This window comes from Odocoileus virginianus, chromosome 32 (genome assembly GCF_023699985.2).
Source record: "Odocoileus virginianus isolate 20LAN1187 ecotype Illinois chromosome 32, Ovbor_1.2, whole genome shotgun sequence".
Taxonomy (NCBI): domain Eukaryota; kingdom Metazoa; phylum Chordata; class Mammalia; order Artiodactyla; family Cervidae; genus Odocoileus; species Odocoileus virginianus.
The window spans coordinates 18,129,431-18,150,031 of record NC_069705.1 but is presented as its reverse complement, the minus strand read 5'-3'; positions in this window follow the sequence as shown (position 1 = coordinate 18,150,031).

Sequence of the window (20,601 nt, the reverse complement as noted above, 5' to 3'; positions counted from 1 at the left end):
CCTCCCAGTTCTACACATCATCATCAACCTGGAAGGCATCATCATCTGGAAACGGTGAATGATCATTCTTTCAGGGTCCTGGGTAATTGGCTTGGGTCAGAAGCAATCCCTACAGGCTGCTGTTAGATTGCACTTTATTCATTAGAAATTAGCTTGAAGCGATTAGCAAAGAAATAAATGGAAAAAAAGTTAACACTGGCTTCCACAAATTCAAATAAACAACCCAAATTGGGAAGTTTGCTCCACTGTGACAGGAACCTAGGTTCCCTCTATCTTGCGGTTCTTACCACGTGGAGCCTTGATCTCATGGTCCAAGATGACAGCATCTCCCTTCCAAGCAGCAAGATGAACGAAGGTTCTCAAAATGGGCTGCACAATACTTCCACTTGCACCCACTGGGCTACATACAGTTTAGTCACAGGTCATACCCAACTGTGAAGGAAGTTGCAAAACATAGTATTTATTCCAGTCAGCTAGATGATGAGCTAAACACTGAGAGTTCTGTTACCACAGAAGAAATGAAGTGAGGTGAAGTGAAGTTGCTCAGTCGTGTCCAACTCTTTGCGACCCCATGGACTGTAGCCCACCAGGCTCCTCAGTCCATGGGATTTTCCAGGCATGAATACTGGAGTGGGTTGCCATTTCCTTCTCCCTACAGAAGAAGGGGAGCACAAATATTAGGAGAATATTAGTGATCGGTGCCTTCCTGTCCCTGACCTTAACATCAACCAGACAGAACCGGGAAGGGAGAAGAGGGAATAAACATACAGCAGCACAAGTACTGATTTTAGAAACATCACTGCCCAGGCCATTCAAGTTTTGGGCTAATGCATATTTTAATTCTAATAGAAACATCAGTGCCCAGATGGTTAGAGGGGTCCAATGGATATGTTAATTTTAATGACTTAATGCAGACCAAGAACTGACCTTTGAGAAGAAAGGTGTCTCCTGGATGGCCGCTGGAGAGGAGCAGGAGATTAAACAAGAGGAATAGTTTAAGGACAGTGGGAAGGTGCGGGAACCTGAGAAGACAGGCCTAGGGCTCCTAGGAGAGGAACTGAGGCGGAGGACAGAGGCACACAGATGTCAAAAGCAGCCAGCGTCTCCACGACTGTATCACACTTGGAGTGTCTGATACCTGGTTAATTTCAAGCTTCACTTCAGGCATTCTTACCTCCCAGAAACCAGGCCTCATCTTTGAGAAACACCAACAAGGATATCATTCTGAAAACAGAAGAGCAAGCCCAGTGTGAAGGAGGCCACCACGGCAGGAGTCTAAGGTGGTATTCCTATGGCCTCAAACAGCCATGGACCACACACTACACTAGCTCTTGTTCCTGTTTCTACCAATAATGTGCTGTAATCATCCAGTAAGTCTCCTGGAATCTCTAAACTACATTTTCCTATTAATGTAAGTAGGAATAATATTTCTGCCCTCTGGCCGTCTCTTAGAGTCATGGAAAGCGTGAAGAACTTTAAGTGCCTTGGAGAAACACAATTCGTCTATTACATAATTATAATATGCAATAGGTAATCTATAATAATACCTATAATTATACATTAAGTAATATGTCTATATATCAATTATATATCATATAAATATGTGTATATATGACTAATTATATAGTATATGGTATAATATAGCATATGCTAATTATATAATCACACAATGTGATTATCATAGTCATATTATGATAAGTATAGCCATATAATATAATAACATTATTACATAATATAATGTATACTTTTAGATAATTATATATTACATAATATAATTTCATAATATATTTATAATAATAAAATTATATATACTTATATGACTATATAGCTATACAATATAGTATATAGTATATTATATATAACATTTCTATTTAAAAATAGGAAAGTTTAGGAAATCTATATTACTATTTATACAGATTTAGACATATATATACAATATAAAACAGTCTCATACAATTTACACAGCTTCAACTATGAACTAGAGGTGTGATGGAAAACCTGGAGGTGGAAAAGCAAACTTGCAGGAGCCACTGGCCGACCCTGGACCACCCATCCACCCTCCAGGCGCCGGGAGGCAGCTTTCACAGCCTCCTTCACGGTCCACGCACTCCGGCCCCAAGGCGGGCTCTCCGGAGCTCACCCCTGCACGTGCATGCTTTCGGAAAAAAGCCCTGAGCCACTGAAATGAGCTTCCAGCGAAAGGTTACGACTCGTACAGGGCGCTCTGTAGAGGGAGACCAGCGGTGGAAGAAACCACGGGGGCAGGTTCCGCCCCGGCTGAAAGCCCGTGGCCCGGGTTGCTTCCCCGCCGCTCCGTCCTCCCACCTGCTTCCTCTCCCTCGGCATCCGGGTCCACGACTGTGCTGAGCGATCCAGTACCCCCGAGCCAGCCACGGCCACGGCCTCCGGGAGACCCGGCGCCCCCTGCTTGCCCCCCGGCCCCGTCCGCCCAAGGCGTCTGCGCCCACCCTGCGCGGGCCACCTCTCCCGCCCCCACGGCCCCGCGTGGGTGCTCCCTCACCTGGCCCCGCTGGGCTGACCCCGCTCGCTGAGACGGTCACTCACTCCTCTCTGTGACCACGGCTCGGCCGCCGGAGGAGCGGCGAGGCCGGGCTACCACCTGCGGGTCTTAACGCAAGCCTGCGTTCAGCAGCCGCTGGGTCCCTTCTTCCGGGAGCCGAGGGTCCTCGCGCCTCCGCCTTCTCCTGCCGCCCTCTCCTCGGGGTCTCCAGTTCGCTTTCAACCACCTGGGTCAGAGCCAAGGCCAGCACACGCTGGCCACGGGGCCAGGGACGCGGTGGAGGAGGTCACGGAGCGGACGCGACGGCGCTGACCCCTGAGCCAGTGGGCAAGTGGAGGCAGGCTTTGAGATTCTGCCCAGTGGTGGATGCTGGGATCCACTCCTCTTGCAGCTGCCCCACGTAAGCCTCTGGGTAAGTTTATCAAACCCACCGCCTACCAGTCTGCCTCTTTCTTGGTCTCTCCTTGCCCTCTGTATTCAGGTCCAGTCTCAGATTCCACCCAGGGAACTCAGATTTTCAGCCAACAGGACTGCAGTGCCCTGGAGTCATCATTTCTCCCTTCGCCTTCCTCCAGCCTCACATACTCCCCAAGCTGAATCCTACAAGGCCCTTCTCTGGTGTCCGAACCCCAGGACCCACAGTTCCGGGAGAGGAAGGACCCCTACAGCAGATGCTTTCCAAGAAGGGAAGGAAACGGGCACGGGCATCTGGAAGCATCAAGCCTGACCCCCTCCCCCTTCCCTCACCACATCCTCCTTCCTAGGACCACCAGCTACCCCTCAGAATCCCCAAGTGTGCCAGACCTTCGGGTTACAAATTACAGATTCTTATTTAAACCTCCTAAGTGAGTAGCAACTGTACATCCTGAACTCTAGAGAAGTTGGTGGCGTGTTGCCTCCAGAAGCTTGCAATCTATTTAGAGAGGGGAGAGTGAGCCGAATAAAACAGAACCAGAATGAACAGCATCAGGGCTATGACAGGGCAGAATGGCATGTAAATTAGTTTCTTCAGCACACCGCACAGCACCTGAAAAACTTACTAAAAACATATTAAAACGTTTATTTAAAAAAAAATAAAAAGCAAATCCAAACCATTAAAAAAAAAAAAAAAAACTTTGTTAGTAGATCTGGAATACGCTTGTGGTCTTTATTTTTAAAAAACCCCAGGTGATTTTGATGCTAAGAGGCCAAAGATACAGTCCAGTGATATAGCACAATAGGTACCATAGATTAGTTAGCGGCTTACTATGAAAACTATTAATATTGAAAACTCCGTTTTCTCTACTAGCCAGTTCCGTTACTGTACCAGTCACCACTCTAAGCAAAACCAATTACTCCATTTCAAAAAGAAAAATCAAAAACTATAGGAGAAGTGCCGTACTATATGGAAAATCTCAAACACATTCCTTGACTTACAAAAGCAATCAAAAGAAATAAAAAAGCTCATTTTGTATCTCTGAGCATCAGGCAAAAAAAAAAAACATATTCACCTTTTCTTTGGAGGAATTACTAAATTTTGTTGCTGTGGGTTGAATGAGGTATCTGGGGCAGCTGCTGTAAAACTCAAATATTGTTCGCTTAGTCAGGCTTTGGAATCTGAAAGCATCAGTACCAGCCCCACCCTTACCATGTTTTCCTGTGACTTCAACACTTTACCAGCAGGATCCAGCTCCGAATCACTAGAAGGAAAGTATTCTGATAAAAGAAAACCATAATTTGATTTCATCTGTATTTCCAGGTCAAACAGGTTCTTAATAAATGTTCTTTACTATAGGAGTAACAAAAAACTGTCCGTTGCCCAAATTATTTTTCCTGTAACTGAAAGACATGTGGAAAGAAAAGGAAAAACTTAGTTCTTTTAGGGAGATTCGGATGCATTTTCCATTGATCCAGAGGTAGAGGAGATTTCTAATTTCCTGTGGTCTTGATCAATCTGCTCTGCCTCCATCAACCAGCCAGAAAGGAGGCCAAACTGCTGCCCATACCACCCAGCAAACTCTCCTTCAAGCTCTTACCAATCCCACCTGCTAGAATAGAACTGTACAATTCAAAGATGGAAGAGATTGTGGTCATCCATCCTTTCACCTTTTACCAGCCTCTATTTTACAGGTAAAGAAACAGAGGCCCAGAGATTCATGGTTGCAGAGCTAAGGCCACCTCTCCTGGAAGTGGGAGGGGCCCTCAATCACCTGGAAGCCCAAATTTGGTTGCTCCAGTGTTCCCCCTTTTGGAAAGAGGGCTATAGAAATGGGAGTGGGTTCCTCTTGCCACCTAGTCTTGTGTGTTTTGAAATCATCCATTAATCCACTTGGCAGCCTCGCGATGACAATACATTTAGCCCTGCTGGTGGTCCAGTAATACTTTGTCACTAGTGCAGATGGGGCTAAATGACTTGCAGTGAATGGGATGACTCCCCAGGGGGACAGAGGATGTCAGGAAGGAAACCTGTGTTCATGGGGTCACCATCTCCCTGAACAGAACCTGAAGCTAAAGAAAGGACTCAGGAGAGCACCTGGCCAAGCAAGGAAGTAGATCGAGCTTTGGTTGCAGGCTTTCTTTGTCACGTTGGTTCAGTTCGGTTCAGTTCAGATCAGTCGCTCAGTCCTGTCCAACTCTGCGACCCCATGAACCGCAGCAGGCCAGGCCTCCCTGTCCATCACCAACTTCCGGAGCCTACTCAAACTCATGTCCATGGAGTCAGTGACGCCAACCAGCCATCTCATCCTCTGTCGTCCCCTTCTCCTCCTGCCCCCAATCCCTCCCAACATCAGGGTCTTTTCCAATGAGTCAACTCTTCGCATCAGGTGGCCAAAGTACTGGAGTTTCAGCTTCAGCATCAGTCCTTCCAACGAACACCCAGGACTGATCTCCTTTAGGGTGGACTGGTTGGATCTCCTTGCAGCTCAAGGGACTCTCAAGAGTCTTCTCCAAGACATACAGATGGCAAAAAAACACATGAAAAGATGTTCAACATCACTCATTATCAGAGAAATGCAAATCAAAACCACAATGAGGTACCATTACACACCAGTTAGGATGGCTGCTATCCAAAAGTCTACAAGCAATAAATGCTGGAGAGGGTGTGGAGAAAAGGGAACCCTCTTACACTGTTGGTGGGAATGCAAACTAGTACAGCCGCTATGGAAAACAGTGTGGAGATTTCTTAAAAAGCTGGAAATAGAACTGCCACATGACCCAGCAATCCCACTTCTGGGCATACACACCGAGGAAACCAGATCTGAAAGAGACACGTGCACCCCAATGTTCATCGCAGCACTGTTTATAATAGCCAGGACATGGAAGCAACCTAGATGCCCATCAGCAGACGAATGGATGAGGAAGCTGTGGTACATATACACCATGGAATATTACTCAGCCATTAAAAAGAATTCATTTGAATCAGTTCTAATGAGATGGATGAAACTGGAGCCCATTATACACAGCGAAGTAAGCCAGAAAGATAAAGACCACTACAGTATACTAACACATATATATGGAATTTAGAAAGATGGTAACGATAACCCTATATGCAAAACAGAAAAAGAGACTCAGATGTATAGAACAGACTTGTGGACTCTGTGGGAGAAGGCGAGGGTGGGATGTTTCAAGAGAACAGCATCGAAACATGTATATTATCTAGGGTGAAAGAGATCACCAGCCCAGGTTGGATGCATGAGACAAGTGCTCGGGCCTGGTGCACTGGGAAGACCCAGAGGGATCGGGTGGAGAGGTAGGTGGGAGGGGGGACCGGGATGGGGAATACATGTAAATCCATGGCTAATTCATTTCAATGTATGACAAAAACCACTGCAATGTTGTAAAGTAATTAGCCTCCAACTAATAAAAATAAATGGGAAAAAAAAAAGAGTCTTCTCCAACACCACAGTTCAAAAACATCAATTCTTCAGCGTTCAGCCTTCTTCACAATCCAACTCTCACATCCATACATGACCACTGGAACAACCATAGCCTTGACTAGACAGACCTTTGTTAGCAAAGTAATGTCTCTGCTTTTTAATATGCTATCTAGGTTAGTCATAACTTTCCTTCTAAGGAGTAAGTGTCTTTTAATTTCATGGCTGCAGTCACCATCTGCAGTGATTTTGGAGCCCCAAAAAATAAAGTCTGACACTGTTCCCACTGTTTCCCCATCTATTTCCCATGAAGTGATGGGACCGGATGCCATGATCTTAGTTTTCTGAATGTTGAGCTTTAAGCCAACTTTTTCACTCTCCTCTTGCACTTTCATCAAGAGTCTTTTTAGTTCCTCTTCACTTTCTGCCATAAAGGTGGTATCATCTGCATATCTGAGGTTAGTAGAAGCCTGCAAAAAATGAGGGGATTGGGGAAGGCTCTATTTACACCCTAAAAGTCTGGCAGGCCTGTGTTCTCCTGAGCTCAGGGACGATGTTCAGCACCCAGTAGCCTAGAGCCAGCCTGGGAGGTAGGGTGCTGGCAGAGCCAGGAACGGTTGCTGGGCTGCCTGGCCTCCGGGTTCCAGTGCCAGCCGGGTGGACAGGCAAGGAGGAGGAGGCCATTTCCGGCTGACTCACCTCCCACACCCCCCACCCCACCCTGCACAGGTGCTCTCCCTCCCCTCTGCCCCCCTCCACACCCACCCTTTTCCTGGTTTGGATTCAAACCTTAGCAACTAGCTCCGGCAGCTAACACCTGCTCACTCAAAAACCTGGCGCGCCGTCAAGGGACCAGCACAGAATCTACTAGCTTGACACCACGCCTTCCAGCGAAGCCAAGATGCTGGAGGGAAAGACAGAGGACACGGCTCAGAGCACTGGCCCCTGGCCACGTGGCCGTCTCAGAAACTCACATTTGCATCGGCTTCTTCGGGGCCTAACGCCGGACCCGGTCAGCAGAGCACCCAGAAAACAGCTGGCATGCGTGCGCGGCCTCTGGCGCATGCGCTGAACGCCCACCGCCGAGGCAGCGACCCCTTCCTGGCAGGTTTCTTGGCACCTTCCAGCCCTTCCTGAGCCAGAGGCTCCCAGGAGCTGGCTTCCACCATCCGGGATCCGTCACTCACCCCCACAGGAACTGGGCACTGCCTTTTCTGGGTCATGAAAGACTCTGCCTACACCTTCCTACCCACAGCTCCTTCCAGGTCACAGAGACACCAGGTCCAGGACAGACCCAGGTCACGGAGGCCTCCAGGAGGAAAATCATCATCCCCGGCCCCTGAGCAGCAAGTAGAAGATTCTGGAACCTTCTGGAACACAGGTCTCAGGTCTAACCACGTACTGGTCCCGCCCTGGACCAGTCAAATGATGCCCTATTTTCACAAAGGTCTCCTCACACCTGGAAGTTTTACTTAAAAAAAAAAAAAAAAAAAGATTTTGTTGTTGTTGTTGTTGTTGTGTTGAAATGGCTACTGACTGTTAGCTTTCAAATTTCAAATCACTGGAACTTTCTGAGCATGAAGTTGTTGACTGAAAAAATACAAAAATACATGCAACCTAAAAGTTGAGAGTTATAAAATGTGTTTTATTTGGTGGAAATTTTTAGTCTAGGAGGCAGCATCTCATGTAACCCTGAGAGAACTACTCTGGGGCCAGGGGGCTACGGGGGTGGATGTTGGAGAACCAGGGTGTGTAGAAGTTTTGCAATGAAGGGCAGGTATTCCGAACATCAAAAAGTGTTGCTGTAAATTAAAGAATACCAAATATCCCAAATTAAGGAATCTAGGGCTTTTCTATGTGTGGAAAAATGCAAGAGTTAGGGCTTTTCTATGTGTGGAGAAATACAAGAGTCTTGGCTCACTGAAATCCTTCCTTTGATATGCACTTCAGTTATCTGAGCCAGTTCCTTGTGTTTTTCACATCCTGAACTTCCTTGGGCCTCGCTGTAAGGAGTGGCTGCAGTTTGACGGCTGCTAGATGGAGGTATTCTTTCTTTGCTGAGTTCCCTCAGGGCTCACCAGCTCACCTTCCCTGGGGGCTGCCAACTGCTGATGACTTCGACATCCTTTATTTACTGATATGACAGAAAATATACCATCTTTCAAAGTCAAGTGCCTAACCTCAAGGCATCTATGTTCTCACAAGAGAATTCAGGTGAGCAGGTGTAGGTAATATATGTGTAGCTGTGTAGCTCCGTGACATGAAAGACATTAAAAGTGCCAGTTTCTATATTTTAATCAAGTTAAATCTATTAAGACTGTCCTTTCCAAAAGTGATGAAGACTCTAGTGTCTGTCATTTCAAAAGGTTCTTTCCATTTCCCATGAGCATAAGAAATCATGGTGCTTATGATTTAAAAAATAAATAAATAAAACAGGCAGCTTCTGCTTATCACACCAGGACACAGACGCTGCCTTGTTCCTTGTCCAGGCTACATGCTGGGTGTGTTCAGTGGCAAGCACTTTTAGCCCTCCTCCGTGCCAATTCAACCATGAGGGAGAGTCCTCACTCAGCCCGGCAGCCACAGCCTCTGTATGTCTTTCCACCTCTGAGCTATTGAATTCAAGTGAGCTCAGCTCTTCCCACTTTATGAAACTCACAAGCCTCTTTCCAGTGCTGGGGGACTTAGCTACTGCCTCCCCATCCTTCCAGGCCTCAGTTCAACAGCTGTTCCTGGCGTTCTACATCCCACAGCCCAGTCACAGCTTCTTCATAGCACAGGTCAGTATCTGAAACCACTTGATTTATGGACTTTGTATTGATTTTCTGTGTTCTTTGGAAGAACATAAATCCCCTGAGAGCCAAATCCTACTTTCTGGTATGTATCCAATGCCTGGGCTCTCCAAGTGGTTCAGCGGTAAAGGACCCATCAGCCAATGCAGGAGACGTGAGTTTGAGCCCTGGGTGGGGAAAATCCCGTGGAACAGGAAATGGCAATCCACTCCAGTATTCTTGCCAGGAGAATCCCATGGATAGAGGAGCCTGGCAGGCTGAAGTCCATGGGGTCACAAAAGAATTGGACATGACTTAGCAACTAAAACAAGAACAATCCATTGCCTAGGAAAGTGCCTGGCACATGTCAATGACAGATATCTGTTGAATGAATAATGGAATATGCCAGGCCTCCAATCTCCTCCTTTCCTTATACCATCCGTCCAACATTCTTCTGCCAACATACCCCTCCCCTAATGGATCTAGGTCTTCAAAAACAACATAACTCAGGAGTGGAAAATGGAAAAGTGTTTTTCATTCTTTCTAGCTCAGTCCACAACAGAAGGAAACAAGTTATTAATTTTCCAATTACTATCACACACATGTATACACAGATGTATCATTAATGTCAGGATTATTTTAAGGAAATAGTTGATTATGGTCTGAGCTGGACCTCATCACAAAACTGATCTCAATTCAGTGATTTTTCAGAATGATGATCTGAGCTTAGTTTAAGGTTGTTTCTGCTTTTGCTTGGTACTCAAGCACCCAATGAGCAGTGAAGTGAATATACACAAGAACAAAGCTATAGATGAGTAGACTACTTCCTCAGCTCAGTTCAGTCGCTCAGTCATGTCCAACTCTTTGTGACCCCATGGACTGCAGAATGCCAAGCCTCCCTGTCCATCACCAACTCCCAAAGTTTACTCAAACTCATGTCCATTGAGTCGGTGATGCCATCCAGCCATCTCATCCTCTGTCATCTTCTTCTCTTCCCACCTTCAATCTTCCCCAGCATCCGGGTCTTTTCTAGTGAGTCAGTTCTTCACATCAGGTGGCCAAAGTATTGGAGTTTCAGCTTCAACATCAGTCCTTCCAATGAATATTCAGGACTTATTTCCTTTAAGATGGACTGATTGGATCTCCTTGCAGTCCAAGGGACTCTCAAGAGTCTTCTCAAACACCACAGTTCAAAAGCATCAATTCTTCGGTGCTCAGCTTTCTTTATAATCTAACTCTCACATCCACACATAACTACTGGAAAAACCATAGCCTTGACTGGATGGATCTTTGTTGGCAAAGTGATGTCTCTGCTTTTTAATATGCTGTCTAGGATGATGACTACTCCTGATTGCTCCTATTCTGCATGGAGAGGCTCCCAGAATTGAGTGGTTTCATCAGATCAAGTAGAGTAAGGAATCCACCAAACTGGAAGAGCCCAGAATCTCAGGTTGTCGCTTTCATAGGAACTTTCTAAGCCATATGAGCAACTCCTGGCTGCACAGAGGGACATACTGTCTGCTATCTCTAACAGAACCAGTGGGCCAGTTTCAGGTGTGGAGAACTAGGCTTGGTCACCACCCTCCATAGAAATTATGGTAGAAGATAGCTTAGTGTCATCAAAAAATAATAATAAATTATTGAGTTGAGTCTTCTTGTTTAGTTGCTAAGTCATGCCTGACTCTTTGCAACACCATGACCTGTAGCCCGCCAGGCCCTCCTGTCCATGGAATTTCCCAAGCAAGAATACTGGAGTGGGTTGCCATTTCCTTCTCTAGTAGTTTAAACAAGCAGAGTAATGTACCATGGAAGACAGAAAGAAGATGCTTTCAAGCCTATGAGATGGTTTTCTTTAAAGACTTGGAGGAGCTTCAAAATTGATCGCGCAGAGGGGAGTAACCCACAAAAGCAAGCCTGGCTCAAAAGCCGGCTGTAGGCTGGGTTTACATTGAGAGACTAGAGCCACCTGGTGGAGAATATTGAAAGCAACCAAGAAAAAGAAAGGAAATCCACTAAAGGTAGTTAAGCAGAAAAGAAACTTGCTGAAGGATATTTAGACAGCCATGAAAATTCCTGGGAGGGGTAGAAAGCCAGCCACTGAAGCTAGGTGAGCAGGAACAACACCCAACCACATTGCAGAAACTTCTAGCCAGCCACCTTTGCTGTCTTGCTCGGTCTATGGCTCTCAACGCTAAACGTTGTAAAGCTCCACCATTGCTTCCCCCAAGAAACCAGCCATCTGTCAACATGCTAGTCAAAAGAGTAATTTCACCACGTAGTTGAACTCCTATGCACTCACCAAAACCCATGACCAGATTATATTTCTGTTGCTGTTAGGTGTGGTATGTGGTGAGTTCTGGCCAATAGGATATATCAAGAAGCATACCACTTCAAAGAAGAGCCCGTAAAATCTTCCTGCAAATGGTTCTCTGTTGCTTCCTCCAGTGCCTGAGTTTCTGAGAGCCCATGTGGAAGTCTGCTCCACCCAGAACTCCAGCATCAGACTTTGTTATGAGAAGTAAGTGTTTATTGGGTTTCAGTGCTGAGGATGAGGTTTTTTTTAACAGCAGCTACTGTTTTACCCTAAGGAAATCACTCAAATCGTTCACTTCTCTTTTTTTTTTTTTTTTTTGAGGTTATAAAGATTTTTTTTTTTCCATTTATTTTTATTAGTTGGAGGCTAATTACTTCGTTCACTTCTAAACAAAGTCTTCTATGGGACGAATCTAGGTGAGACACTGCACTCTCGTTACAAGAGAGCCTGACATGATTTTGTTTTCTGACGTCATCCTTGTGTAAGAAGGATTCTGCATATGGACAGTTATCAAGATATAGAGAGAATACTTAGAGCAGTGATAAATGAAGCAAGATCCCTACAGAAAAGAACAAACAGTAAATGAAACAATGGCCAGTAAATATGTGAAAGGATTGTCAGTTTCACTAGTCATCATGGAAATGCAAATTTATAACAAAAATAGACTACTTTATACACAATAGATTGCTTTTTTTTTTTTTTTGGCCCATTTGCCACATAATTTGTAGGGTTTTAGTTCCTCAATCAGATATCAAACCCAGGCCCACAACAGTGAAAACTCGGAGTCCTAATTGCTAGACCACCAGGAAATTCTGGCAAAATACTTAAAATTTTTCAGAACTTGGGTGATGATGTGGAGAAATGGCCCTTTCTTATCACCTTGGGCAAAATGTAAATTATTGCAACTGGTACAAAGAGCAAAAGTAGACATTATATAATACAGTTGAAGTTGTATATGACAACACAACCCAGCAAGTCTGCTTCTAAATATTAGCAATGGAGTGTCTCATACAAATGGATAAATGGTGTGGCCCAGAAGTGACAAGTATTGCTTTTATTCACATCTCATTGGCCACAACTAGTCACATGAAAGAGAAAAGAATATTCCTTCCACTTGTCCAGAAGGGGTTAGAAAACTGGAGATCACTTAGCACTAGAAATCTCTGCCAAGCTTTTTCAAAAAACGTCAATGTTAAAGTCTTTCTTGCGTGAATCACCCATGAAAGTGTCAACTACAAATTGGCACTTACCGAGAGCATTGCCAACAACTGAACCACGAAGGCGTTTGCCATCTGCCTCTACAGAGACTGACCCCCAGGCTGGTATAGCCATTGGCCTTCCACAACCCGTGAGGGAGTTCAGGGTGGACTGAGGCACTCGGTGCTCCAGGGAATCTGGTGCGACAGCTCTTTAGATAGCTGGATGTTTTTAGGAACAGACTTTATGATCTCAATCCTTGTATCTCCTCATATCTAGAGAAGCACTAAATCCCTTCATGGCGACATCAGATTCTCATGACTAACATGAAAACCTTTTGTAAAATGAGTATTGAACTCCCCCTTCACCAAAACCTTATATACTGACTTTCCCCCACTGCCGCTTTGGAGCAGTCTCTCAGAGCTATCTGAGATTCTGCCTTCTGGGCTGCAGTCCTCATTTTGTCCCAAATAAAACTTAACTCACAACTCTCATGTTGTACATCTTTTTTTAGTTAACAAAAGCCTGACTACAATAATGAAGTAAAAAATCCAGTATCATCAGTCATTAAGTAAATGCGACTCAAAACCACACTGAGATGCCACTTCACCACCCAGTAGGATGGCTGTAATTTTAAAAAACTGGAACCCTCATACATTGTAGGTAGAAATGTAAAATGCTGCAGCCACTATGGAAAACAGTTTGGTGGCTCTTCAAAAAGTTAAGTCACCATACAACCAGCATATCTACTCCTAGATATTACCTAACATCTGAGCCACCAGGAAAGCCCAGACACTATATAAGAGAGTTGAAATAAAAACTGTACAGTGTTTAGAGCAGCATTCTTTAGAGCAGTTATTATAATGGCCGAAATTTTCCACCAAAAGGCAGAAGCAAATCGAATATCATTAACTAATGAATGGATAAGCAAAATGTGGCATATCCATACAATGGAATATTATTCTGCCATTAAAAGGCATGAAGTGCTGATCATGCTACATGATAAGCCTTGAAAACAACTGAAAGAAGCCAAGCACAAAAGACCACTTATTGTGTGACTCCATCTTTATGAAACGTCTGCATGTGCTTAGTCGCTCAGTTGTGCCCAACTCTTTGCGACCCCATGGACTGTAGCCCACCAGGCTCCTCTGTCCATAGGATTCTCCAGGCAAAAATCCTGGAGTGGGTTGCCATGCCCTCCTCCAGGGGATCTTCCCAACCCAGGATCAAACCCAGGTCTCCCACACTGCAGGCGGATTCTTTGCCATCTGAGCCACCAGGGAAGTCCATACGAAACCTCTAGATCAGAGAAATTCACAGAAACAGAAAGACAATGAATAGTTTCAGAAAGCTGGTGGGAAGGAAAGACAGGAAGTGACTCTAATGAGCATGGAGTTTGTTTTTGCAAGGATGAAGTGGTCAGAGTTAGACAGTGGTGATGGTCACAAAGCCTTGTGAATGTACTAAAAGCCACTGAATAATACACATTAAAATGGTTAAGATGGTGAATGTATGTATGTGAATTTTATCTCAATTTTTTAAATGTGTGTGTGTATGTGCACACACACAACTCAAGTGGCGCTAGTGGTAAAGAACCCACCTACCTATGTGGGAGACAAGAGACGTGAGTTCCAGTCTTTCTGCCTGGAGAGTCCCGTGGACAGAGGAGCCTGGCGGGCTACGGCTACAGTCCATAGGATCGCAAAGAGTCGGACACTGCTGAAGTGACTTAGTACGCATGCACAACCCATAGCACACACATGTACGTGCACGCGCCTACCATAGAATTAGGTTACTCAAGCTCTGGTTAGTCTATAGTCTAGGCTGCATTTGACACTCAGCTCTACTAGGTAGGTGAATGAAAGCAAAACACTTAACCTCTCTAAGTCTCAGTTTCCTGTGTAAAAAATGGGGATGATGAGAATGCCTGCCTCATAGAGTTGTGATGAGGATTAAAATGAGCTAATGAAAGTACATATCATGGGACTAGAACATACTAAGCCCTCAGTAAAACATAACTAATAGTGCAAAGCATAACTAAATGCACAGATAATGATACCTGTACAGAGAGAGAGAGAAAGACAAATAGAGTGGGAAGAATGTGCTGATCAGCCCACAGGAAATTTCTTGTCTTGAAACTTTACCAGTAGGACTTTTGTAATTTATCACACATTCTTTTTTAGATTTGCCTAGAATGACTCAGTCCCCTAAAGGCAAAGTACCGGATAAAATGACAAACGGAAGTCATTGAATTAAAATGTCAGGATCCTGTACACACACATACACACACACACACACACCCCCTTTGAGAGCCTGTCTGACATAACAAACTAGTTATGTTCCTATAAATCAGCAATGACTGAGGAAAGCTATTCATTGCAAAGGAAAGCAAATGTGAATTTTCACTGTTAGATGTATTCACCAAAGTTACAGCTCCACATAACTTGCAGCTTCTTTGCTCATACAAGTCTTTTCAGAAAGTGAAAGTGAAAGTCCCTCAGTCATGTCCGATTCTTTGCAACCCCATGGACTATACATACAGTCCAGAGAATTCTCCAGGCCAGAATACTGGAGTGGGTAGCCTGTCTCTTCTCCAGGGGATCTTCCCAACCCAGAAATCGAACCGGGGTCTCCTGCATTGCAGGCGGATTCTTTACCAACTGGTTTATCAGGGAAGCCCCATAAATCTTTCCAAGGCCAGCTCAAATCTCACTTCATTGAGCCTTTCCAATCACTCTGAAGAACTATACTTCCTCTTCCACTGAGCCTCTCAGTAAGAAGGAAGGACCTGAGGAAGGAATGAAGGAAGGGAGGGAGGGGATGAGTTAAAGGCACTAATTCTCCTACCTAATCTCCTACCATAATCTCCTACCTAATCTCCTACCATAACCTTTGCCATCACATCATTTTCTCAAGTTCCTCCCTTCCCAAGACGAGTTCTTTGACCTCATCAATGTCACCGACACACCGACCCTTCCTAACATTTTATCAGTCATGTCCCTCCTCATCTAGCTGCAGTTCCAGAGTCTAACACTGCATTTGCAAACACCTTCAGTTCCTTGATCTTCTCCTTCCAAATCAAAACCCTAACTATGCATGGATCTGAGACCACCCACTTCCTCTGGGCCTCAACCCGAAGCTCTAGTTATTGCTGGAGAAAACCCCCAGCTAGGCAGGATGCTACCAGGTCAAATTCATAGTGACCGAGCCCAAACTCAATGATGGAGCAAGTCTTCCGAACTTCCTGTGCGAAGGCCCTCTCCCGTTTTATGATTTCTTACCTCTCCCCTCCACTGAAACTCTGACTTCCTCCTTCTCTCCGTTGTCCGCTGGTGCTCGCTCCTGAGGACTACAGAGCCCCCGTGCCTCGGCCCTCGGGTTTCAGCCACCAAGCCTCTATTCACAACTACTATCTTGTTCTTTCTATTACAGAGAGAAGTGCCTTTCCCTTAGCAAAACTCATTTTTCTCCATGTGTACTCTGGACTGAAACTTCTCTCCACTCAGGGTCAGATTGTCCACCCAAGGTGTTCATCAGGCCATGTCTGAGTGATCATGGGGCAACCGACTCTGGTTTTTTCTTTTCTTTTTATCATGGAAGTTATCGCTGATGACTTACGTAATTTTTTACAAGAAGAATTTAAGAGAAAGGTATAAGCCATTGTCTTCTGGGAGATGTGGTAATACCCACCCTGTCATTTGAATCAACATTCAGTCCCCATTCCATTTGAGAGCAGGAATAGATACTAAATCCTGCCAGCCATGAAGCTAGATGGGCCCAAGTCTTGAGGCAATTTTTTTTTTTCTGTTTTTTTGGCCGTGCTGCACAACATGAGGGATCTTAGTTCCCTGACCTGGGATCGAATCCATCCCCCCTGCAGTGGTGGTGAGGTGTGTTAACTGGTTACTGGTCTCCTAACTACTGGAAGTCCTGAGATCATATTAAGTGCTACTGAATATACCAACTCAGTCTCTTCCATGGCAGATTTAATTGTCACTAGTTGGGTTTCCCAGGTAGCACAGTGGTAAAGAATCCACCTGCCAATGCCAGAAACGCAAGAGATGCAGGTTTGATCCCTGGGTCAGGAAGATCCCCTGGAGGAGGAAATGGCAACCCACTCCAGTTTCTTGCCTGGAAAATTCCATGGACAGAGGAGCCTGGCGGGCTACAGTCCATGGGGTCACAAAGAATCGGACACAACTGAGTGAATGAGCACACACACAATTTTCTAATTTACCTTAATCATAAAAACTGAGTCAGAGAGGTTACCTAATTGCCAGTCTCTGAAAGAGGAGGGAATTCAAAAGGAGTCTGAGAGCATGTGAGGGGCTGGAGTATGTGGGGGGGGGTTTACCTCCGCGGAGCCACTTCCCTTGCGTCGGTGAATCACACAGTCAAATTACAGAGCAAGTGACAGGAGCTCGGCTAGACTCCAGCGCCCGGTGTCAGGAGGTTATTCATCAGCCCTAGAGCACTAGCTCTCTGTTTGGCAAGGGATGTTGGTTCTAATTAGGTACTGCTCCCTGTGGGCCACCTGGCAGGACCTTTATTCTCTCCACAATTATTAATCAGCTCTCAGTGTTAACAAGATCAGATGGAGAAGTATGTAAATTCCGTCTCCATCCTTTGTCCCATCACTCGGCAGGCCACCTTACGAGCTCACTAATGAGGTCCCTGCCAACTAACTAGCAAGCCGGCCAGCTCCTGTTCCTAATGCTCACTTCCAAAACGGGATTTTTGAAATGTTGAATACGTAAGCCAATCCAACACACTGCGAAATATAATCTTCCTGCAACTTTCTGATAAAATTTTAAACTAGGCCAAGTTAAAATCGAGTAACTAAATTACAATAAAATTGAAGAAATGCCTAGCAATTGAAGGATTAAGGGGGAACAAATTCAACACCTGGAGACTTTTCTGTCTGTCCCCAGAGAGGGAGCCCTCATCTGTATTCTATTATCAAAATTTCATCCTTCTGCTGTTTCTTCCTCTCATAATTTCAAAATAGAACTTATACTCTGAAGCAAGTATTAGATGGAACCTTACAAAATTACCAATTTTTGATGATTTTTGACCTACAGTCATGGCAATTTCATACAGTTCAACGCATAATGCATGAGACCTTGGAAGGGTTTTTGAAGGGGATTGAGTTTTTTGAGCATAAAAATAAATAATCATAGGATTAAAATAGAGAGCCCAGAAATAAACCCATGCATATACGGTCAATTTATCTACAAGGGAGGCAAGAATATACAATGAGGAAAAGACAGTCTCTTCCATAAATAATATTGGGAAAACTGGACTACATGTAGAAGAATAAAATTAGAATATTTTCTCATGCCATGTACAAAAGAAACTCAATATAAAGTCCTAAATGTACCACCTGAAACCATAAAACTAGAAGAAAATATAGGTTGTACTCTCTTTGACATCAGTCTTAACAATATTTTTTTGGATCTGTCTCCTCAGATAAGGGAAACAAAAAACAAAAATAAATAATTGGGCCTTGTCAAACTTAAAAGCTTTGGCACAGCAAGTGAAACCAATAATATAATATCCTATATATTAATACTAGTTATGTATATAATTATCATGTACATATAGATTGAATACATATATACAATAGATTATAATATCTATTAGATGGATAGATTGAGAGATCTGAAATAGATATGACAAAATTTTGTCATTTGGATGGTAGATACAAGGATATTTGATAAACTTTTCTCCATACTTTTCTCATACTTGATATATTCTGTAATACATTTTAAAATGAATAACTATTCACGAGAAAATCTAAAACTGACCACAGAGGCTGAATTTGCTGCTTTGATCTCTGCCGACGCCTGACACAGGAGAACAAGGCATCCAGATGTTCCACAGTTTCTCTTCACAAAATTTCCGTGACATCACTTGCAAGAAAACAGCCTAGCGCCTGGGGTGGGGAGGAAATCGAACTAAGGAAGATGGATATAGGCAGAGATTCTCAGTCCTGTTTCCCCTACACCATATCTGAGAAAGAAAAGTCACATTTGAGACACTTTCAAGAAGAGGAACCCAGATGTTGTTTAATAGCTAAGATTAGCTATGGTTCATGAGCAGCATCATAATCTGTTGATTTGCCAGCTGTAAGTTCACTTTTCTCTTCTTTTGATCAGAGAGAACAAAACCCCGACCCAAGGTTTGAAAAAAATGAGGCATTGCCTTTGGATATCTGACCTTTTAACCCAATGGGACCAGAGGACCAGATTCCTGGCCTGGGGCGTGGCTTGTGAGCGCTGGTGATGCAGCCTCTGGGGCTTCCTGCCTGCTCCCCGTCTCCCCCAGCTGCAGTTCAGAGCCAGTCATCACCCCAAGGTGAGGCGGGGGAGCTGGGCACATTAGGGACTCTGAGAAAAGGCTGAAGGATTGAAAAAGGATGCCACTCCCCTGTGCTGGGACCGGCGGTTGACAGTGGCGGTTGGCAGTGGGGAAGGGGGAGGTGCGGCCAGAAGAGTTGTCCCATCATCTTTCCTCTTCCTCTCACTACATCTTGCGCTGTCCTAGAGACACAGTCTCATTAAACTCCCCCAAGGCCCACCCTTTCACAGTATGAAAAGAAAGGAGTGGCCACGGCAGAAAGAAGGGAGGGACCCAGAACGGAAGGCACCACAGACAGGAGAGAAGGTCCCATGACTGGACCTTTTCCCCGGGGCCATACAGTGAGCTGGGTCAGTGCAGGGTAGAGGATTGTCAGACAAAGCTAGTAGATAGGGAAGAATGCACAGGACAGTTGTTTCAAGATACTGATGAAAACTTTATAAAATGGAGATCACATAGCAACAAGGATTTACTGTAAATCCCTATACTCAATAGGGGACTATACTCAATACCTTGTAATAACCTACAAAGGAAAATAAACACACATATGTATACATATCTGAATCAGTTTGTTGTATACCTGAAACTAACACAATACTATAAATCAATTATACTTGTTTCTTTAAATGGAGGTTGGAATTCATACTTTAGATGATGCTTATATTTTTGGGCTTCCCTAGGGACTCAGACCAGGGCTCAGGTAAAGAATCTGCTTGCAATGAGGGAGACTCGAGTTCCATCCCTGGATTGGGAAGATCCTCTGGAGATGGGAATGGCTACCCACTCCATTCCATGGACAGAGGAGCCTGGTGAACTATAGTCCATGGGGTCGCAGAGTCGGACACAACTGAGTGACTGATACTTTCACTTCTCATATATTTTTAAGTGAAGCCAAATGAGGTGTCTTATTTTTAAAAAGCTTGTCCTATGGGAACTCAAAAACCTTAGTCAATAGATGTTTCTGATGTTCTTGAACAGGTGTTCATTAATTTGAGGAAATCTGGCCATTTAAGAATAGTGTGTGATTCTCCACACACCCTTCCCTTGTGACAGTCACAGCTGAACATGCCAGGAGGAGGCTCCAGTCAACCAGAATCCCTGAGTAACTGTGATGAGCAGAAACCCCTATTTGTTTGACTTAAGCTAGTCGGACTTGGGGACCGTTTGTCACAGGTCCACCCTAAGGGATGCGAGCCATCAGCGGAGACCTCATCAGAGTGGCAGGTGATGGTGATTTGAGCCTGAGCAGCAACAGTGAGAGAGATGAGACGTCATCCAAATCTGGACGCACTTTCTTGTGTAGAAAAGAATTAAGTCCTATGTGACTGAAAATGGGAGACCAGTGTCTCTTGTTCTAATAGGTCAGAAACATCTTGTGTGAAAAAACTGTAATATAAGCAACCCTTATATTCTGGTAGCAGGCCGGGAGAAGCTTATCTCCCTAATAGGTCTACAGCAGGTTTACAGCCCACAAGATTTCAAAGTAGAGACGTCACTGCCCGCTAACTTTGTATAGTGGAGCATCACTGCCCTCTAGTGATGAAAAGAAAAAAAGAATTTAGGAAAAGCTAGGCAGTGGCAACC